This window comes from Ammospiza caudacuta, chromosome 14, assembly GCF_027887145.1.
Source record: "Ammospiza caudacuta isolate bAmmCau1 chromosome 14, bAmmCau1.pri, whole genome shotgun sequence".
Classification (NCBI taxonomy): Eukaryota; Metazoa; Chordata; class Aves; order Passeriformes; family Passerellidae; genus Ammospiza; species Ammospiza caudacuta.
In genome coordinates, this window is record NC_080606.1 from 12,812,445 (window position 1) to 12,818,444 (window position 6,000).

Below are 6,000 nucleotides of genomic sequence, written 5' to 3' on the forward strand. Positions count from 1 at the left end.
ATGTCCCCACCATATCCCTGCTGTTCCCAAGGCCACTACTACACCTTCCCTCTCTGTTCCTGCTGTCCCCAAAGCCACCAGCACCTCCCCATCCTTATGTCCAAATCCATCACTGCACCCCCTCACTGAGGGGCCATATCCCCGCTGTCCCCAGGCAATCACCACATCCCCCAAACACATCTCATTTGCCCCCAAAGCCACCACCACAGCCTCCCATCGCCGAAGCTGCTGTCACTCCATCCCCCCGAGGGGCCGTGTCCCTGCCGGGCTCGGCCACCCTCACCTGGGCAGCGGCGCGGCTCCTCCACGCTGCAGTGCTCATTTTCACTCCTGTTTTGCAACACAAGATTGCGTACACCAGGACAGTCGCGAGGGAGAGTAGGCGCAATGTGAAGCAGATGAGCGAGTAAATCATGAAGCCGCCGTACATGTTCTGCATACTGCAAACGAGGAGCTAATTTCCCGGCAGCCGGCTTCAGGATGCTTCCAGCCAGTCTCTGCCGATGTGGCCCTTAAAAACCTCTCAAGCTCTGGCTGCAAGCAGCCCTGCTCCTTTCTGACTTTAGCATCTAATTCCCACAAATATAGATAATTGAATTATGCATTTTGTTAGGGTGAGCGGAAAACACCCGGCAACCACTGGATCACCGAGGAAAACAAAGTCAGTCACTTTTTTTGTTGTGTTTTCCTTAATTCAGCATTTTTTGGGGGTTGGTGACATTTTGTCGAGCATGAACTCAACCAGAGGCAGAGAGAAGCAGCTGAGGGTTGTTTATTGCACACAGAGTAGCCCTCCCTGACAGCAGCACTAATGGAAATAACACTAATAAAGCTGTCGTGTTCGTGGTCTGAGCAGCAAAACGTGAGCCCTGCTTTCTGTGCCCTGCTCTGACAACCACTTCCCCAGCGAGCACCAGCAGACCACTTCACCTCCCTTCCTAGTTACCACCACTGATTCATAGTTGAGATCAATTAGTTAATGTTTGCAAAGTCAGTTGAAGATGACAAAGCGTTACACGCCACTAATAAAACCATAATGATCCCACTGTTAAACATTAAACACACAATGAGGTGTAAAAAAATACCACATTTATAGAAAATTCCTCTTCCTTCAAGGACAAAGGATTAGCTCCTAAAAAAATTAAGGATGAGCACAAATTTGTACCACAGCAATGTGTCTTAAGAGTTTGGCTTCTGCTTGGGTGTTTGCTACTGATTATTTGGGTGTCCATGGGCACGCCACTTGGGCCAGCAGTCGCTGACCCATCTGAGCATGGCAACTTAATCCAGAGCTAGCCAAAAACCACCAGAAGGTTTTGGAAAGGGATGGTCCTTTCCATTCCGTGCTTCTGCTTCCCAGTCTGCTGAACAGGATGAGGACTGCAGCTGTGTAGCCTGATTTTTGCAGGCAACATAATGCAGCAGTTAGCAAACCCTCACAACATGGTCATTAGAAGCCTGGGGAGCTGTGCTGCCTGAGAGACACGTCACACCAGAGTGCAAGGAATAAAAAAGTGGGGGTGTGGGACTTTCTAGGAGATTTTTCTTGGCAATGAGTCTTGCTTTAAATGTGGAACTGGTAGCTGTGCCACTGGTAGGGCCGCAGGTCGCCGCATGCAGAGCAGCGCATGTCTGATGCTCTGACCTACAGGCAAGAAGGAGGAGAGGAACCAGGAAAACCACGTTTGTCTGTAGCTTTGGGCATGCACGGGGCCAGTTCATGGTGATGAGGCACTGGTGTTTCTGGCAGGGCAGAAGCCATGGGTGGGTATTTGCACAGCAGGAGCTCCAGGCAGATTTGGCACAGCGATTTCAGAGAGCAGAGCTCCTCTCCAAAAAGAGCAGCCCTTTGACAAGGCATCCCTCATTTCCTCCATCAAACTGCCCTTTGCAGGGAGCACGCCTCAGCTGCAACAGCCTACTGCATCTTCCTCCTGAAATCTGATGCTGCCCTGCTTTGATGGCGATCAGTTGATGACTGCAGAAAAGCTGAATCATGAAAGAGAGGTTATAAACAAGGTTATTTTTAACGAAGGAAATGGATCCCACATCTTTCAGAAGTCAGGGCAAGGGACTCTCAGCTAGGGCTCGCAGGTCTCACTTCTGCCCCAACGTTCTTTATGTCCTGGAGCAAATTAAAATCTCTCTAGCCTTTAATTTACCTCCTTGTAGCATGGACAATGCAGCAGACTCCAGTTGTGCTTTCTTTGTACAGCAAAGCTCCTGGTGTGACAATGAAGCGCTGCTGGGAGCTGTGTGATGCCAAGGGCTGGCTTGCACTGCCACCCGGCACCTTGCAGAGCTATTTTCAGCCATGCAAAACGATCACACGCACTATTTCAACAATATTCATAGGCATTTCAAATGCAGAGAGAGACTAACCAGTCTGATTCCCCTCTCCCATATTTCACAGTCTTACATTTCAATTCCCACATGAAGCCCAGTAACTTCTGCTTCATTTTGCTCACTGCAAACTCAAAATAGACAAGTTTTGCAACCCAGAGGCTCATGCTGTATCCTTCAGGCACTGGGGTGCTGCTGGTGTGCTGTAGGTAACCAGCCCAGGGGGAAGGAAGACGGGTCTGGTTCACCTACAGCAAACTGGGAAATTTCCTGAGTGTGCCGCTTTCTCACATTTAAATTCTTCCAAGAAAAGCATATTTCATTTTACCCACAAAAGATGACTCCACTCAGAGAAGCAGGAGATTGAGGCTGGGGCTGGCCAGGCTTCTGTGTACTTCCCAAAAAATATGAACAACTCTACATACAGATCCTTACAAACCTGTCTTCTCTGCTTCATGCCCGAGTTAACAAGTGTTTTGGGTGTGTCTTCCCAACATTACAGAGATAACTACCAAGGTTAAAGAACTCTAGATTTTTTTTTAAATATTTTGTAAATATTCGTATTTAAATATATACACACGTGTATTTATGAAAACTTTAGGAGATTGTAAACTTCCCTGCCATACTTATTTAAAATGCTGTTAAGGGGGACTTTTGCTCCTGGAGGAGCTTACCTTGCTCACTTGTTTTCTTTGAGTTAAGCAGGGATTTCCACACAGAAAATATCAGATAGAACCCAAAGCAGAAATGGGTTGGATCCCAAGCGTGCTCTGCTCCCCCTGGCCCATCTTCACTTACCTGCTGTGGAAGCAGACACCAAACCTGCCCTGGCTTGGGGCACACAGCAGAGCCTTGGCACAGGTGCCCAGGAACCTCCAGCCCGGCTGTGAGAAGTGGAACAGGACCAACCTTGCAAGCCAGTTCCCTCTTGCTGGTGCCTGCAAGGACACGTGGCTGCGTGCCAGCAGAGGAATAACCATTGCCCCGTGCTAGTTATGGGGCAGGGATGCTGCAAGGTTGTGCTAATTAGTGCTTGAGACGCCTCTGTGATCTGGAGATGAAAGGTGATTTACAGCTGCTAATTATTGCTCTCCTTCATGTGAAGTCTATTATTTCCTGGTGTCCCTCACTTTGACTCATGCCACATCCCGTATTCGGCACAGGGCAGGTTTGTGGTGCTTTGCACACTGGCCCAGTGTGAGATCTGCTCTCAGCATCCATTCCAGGCAGCCTGGCTGCATCCATGCTTGGGAAACTTGGGCTGGAATTTGCACTAAGAGGCAACATTTGGGCAGGTGGCTCAGCTGGTGGATGCAGAGGGGCTGCATCCAGTGCTGGGTACTCAGCTGGGTTGTGCACTCAGCTCTGTGAGCAGTCAGAGGCCCAGCTGACCCAGAGAGGAGAAACAGGAATATCCCGAGCTTCTCTGCTGGGGACTGCCCCAGGGAAGGGGAAGAAGCCAGAGAGGACCAGACTGGGGCCTCCTATGGCTTCTCATCTGTGTCCCAAACCTCCTGGGCAGGAATTACAAAGCAGGAGAAGTTCATGTCTCTGGCAGGTGTCTGGAGGGAAGGGATATTAATGTGGTTTTGTGAACAGCCCATGGATAGCAGAAGGAACAGCAGAAGGAATAGGGATATTCAATGTTCTTCTCATGTTATGCCCCATGGCACGTACAGGTTGCAAAAGCAAGTGACATTTTGCTCTTATTGCAAAATAAAACAGCAGAAAGTGACACGTGGCGTGAGGTAGTTGTAACAACAGAGGAAGAAATATCCCTGATACTCTACACCAAAACAATTCTAGCACAGAGTGGGATTTCCTGCCCCCTCCCTCACTGTGCAGCTCTCCAGCTGGGAAGTAAATGGCCACTCACACGAGCTGGCACAAGGCAGTCAGGGATTTTTACAGCTCAAAGAGATCTACCTCCTGCCTAGCCCACAGCAGTTTCCACCTTCTTCCCTGAAGTCCACAAGATTTTAAACCTGCAAATTATGAGACTCCCAGGCAGCCTCATGTACCAGAGAACAAGGAGGACTTGATGGGTTTTCCAGTCCTAGAGCAGCCCTCTCTCCATCACCCCTTGGCTCCACCAAGCCCTCCTGGCAGCTGTTTGCCTGCACACTGAATTGGTCTGGGCCTGCTCTCACTCTCCCCATGGACACAACAGCCACACTCTAATTCCAGCTTTGGCTTGCTCTCAACAAACCCATTTAGGTCCTGTGCCACCTCCCCAGGAGCCATCAATGGCAAGAGCCCTGCCTGTGCTCTGCCACAGCCCCACTGCTGTACCCACAGCTGCCCAGGGGAGTGGAACAGGAAGGAATCCCAGTGCTGAGCAGAAAGATTGCAGAGCTGCACCCCAGTGGCAGTGCCATGCAGACAGAAAACAGCACTGCGCCAGAAGTGTTTGTGCCAAGGGGTGATGAAGGCTCAGTGGCTCTCTGGGCCACCCTCACAGCCACCTGCAGATCCCCTTGTGGGGCCACGAGACCCATGGTCTCTGCAGCCCATGCTGGAGGAACTTGGTGCTTCAGGCTGATGTTGTGACACCTTCCCCTGCTCCACATTGTGAATCCTCTGAGGTACTAGGAGAGCCACAAATTAATTCCTTTTCTTGCTACAAGACGATCAATGGAGTGAGCCAAACACTGCTATGGGGAGTGTGGTTACTCATTAGAGGTCCCCCTGTGCTGCAAAGGGAAAACACAGAAAGATCCCCACCATAAAATCTGCCTTCTGCCGTGTTGTGTTTGTTTGCTGCAGCGTTTTCTTCAGAAGGTTTTGCCCTGAATTCCTCAATGTGTCAGGACAGAGGGGCCTTGGGTCCCAAGTTGCTTCACACATCACTCACCCTCATGGCAGTGAAACCCAGCATTTGCTGGGACGTTGTATTCCTGCACTTCTGTATGGATTCTACTGACTATGGAAAATGCTGAAAATAAGTCTTCAAAACCTAACCTCACTCAAGCAGAAGCTGATTTTAATGGCCACTGCTGAGTATTAACCTTAAATGTGCTACCAAGGAGTAGGCAGAGACAGAGGCCATGAGCACCTCTTAGAAATTGACATTTTACATAAGAGGTTGACAAACCAGGATCATTTTGACACCTTTGATAAGATAAATCATTGTAGAGTATTAGAATTCTTTTATTTTTTAGCAGCTGAATATTCTCAAATAACAGTTTTTAATAACCACAAACGATGACATCAAACTGCCACACCCCTAACTGAAATCATCACTCACTTCTTCTGGCAGGTAGGGAGGGAATTCTCAGCTTTCCTCCTCCTTTTAAACAACCTCTGCAGCAAAGAAACATTAAAAGGTGGAAAAAACACACAATCTTGCGTGGTGGTGACATTGACAGATGTGATGGTGCGGGCTGTACATGACGTTGTGATTTTTTATTAATAACTCTGCACTGCAGAGCTCAGTTAGGAAAAGAAGGAGTGCCTGAGCGCGTGGGGAGGACAGCTTTGTTCTTTGAACTTGCAAGAGAAAGAAGGTAACGTCAAAGGCAGAAACACAGGAGGGGAACAAGGCTCACAAAGGAGGCAATGGGCTGTGGGTGGCTGCGAGCATCAGGTGCATGCAGAAACGAGACCCCAGCCATCAGGCACCCAGGCTTTCAATCAATTGACTTGGATCAGCGACAA